This window comes from Arachis hypogaea, chromosome 20 (genome assembly GCF_003086295.3).
Source record: "Arachis hypogaea cultivar Tifrunner chromosome 20, arahy.Tifrunner.gnm2.J5K5, whole genome shotgun sequence".
Taxonomy (NCBI): domain Eukaryota; kingdom Viridiplantae; phylum Streptophyta; class Magnoliopsida; order Fabales; family Fabaceae; genus Arachis; species Arachis hypogaea.
This window is the reverse complement of record NC_092055.1, coordinates 48,633,863-48,634,617: the sequence shown is the minus strand read 5'-3', so window position 1 is coordinate 48,634,617 and position 755 is coordinate 48,633,863. Positions and strand designations below refer to the sequence as shown.

Sequence of the window (755 nt, the reverse complement as noted above, 5' to 3'; positions counted from 1 at the left end):
TCAGAAGATGCCTCTTGAGTACTGTTGGATGCAGCTTGCATTCCATTCAGACTCTAAGAAATTATATTGACTTGCTGAGTCAATATTTTATTCTGAGCCAATATGGCATTCAGAGTATCAATTTCAAGAACTCCCTTCTTCTGAGGCGTCCCATTACTCACAGGATTCCTCTCAGAAGTGTACATGAACTGGTTATTAGCAACCATGTCAATGAGTTCTTGAGCTTCTGCAAGCATTTTCTTTAGGTGAATGGATCCACCTGCAGAAGTATCCAATGACATCTTAGCTAATTCAGACAGACCATCATAGAATATATCCAGGATGGTCCATTCTGAAAGCATGTCAGAGGGACACTTTTTGGTTAGTTGCTTGTATCTCTCCCAAGCTTCATAGAGGAATTCACCTTCATTCTGTCTGAAGGTTTGAACATCCACTCTAAGCTTACTGAGCTTTTAAGGAGGAAAGAAGTTGGCTAAGAAAGTCGTGACCAGCTTATCCCAAAAGTTCAGGCTATCTTTGGGTTGAGAGTCCAACCACACTCTAGCTCTGTCTCTTACAGCAAACAGGAAAAGCATAAGCCTGTAGACCTCGGGGTCAACCCCATTGGTCTTAACAGTATCACAGATCTACAAGAACTCAGTTAAGAACTGAAAAGGATCTTCAGATGGAAGTCCATAAAACTTGCATTTCTATTGCATCAGAGAAACTAATTGAGGTTTCAGCTCAAAATTGTTTGCTCCAATGGCAGGAATGGA

At 41.1% G+C, this 755-nt stretch overlaps 1 non-coding gene across 1 annotated transcript; it reads left to right on the top strand.

The window, feature by feature from the left end:
* The first annotated feature begins 335 nt into the window (after positions 1-335).
* Positions 336-443, top strand: LOC112788045 (small nucleolar RNA R71). Its single transcript, XR_003195425.1, has one exon. It is a non-coding gene; the product is annotated as a small nucleolar RNA R71 (small nucleolar RNA).
* Positions 444-755: the final 312 nt, after the last annotated feature.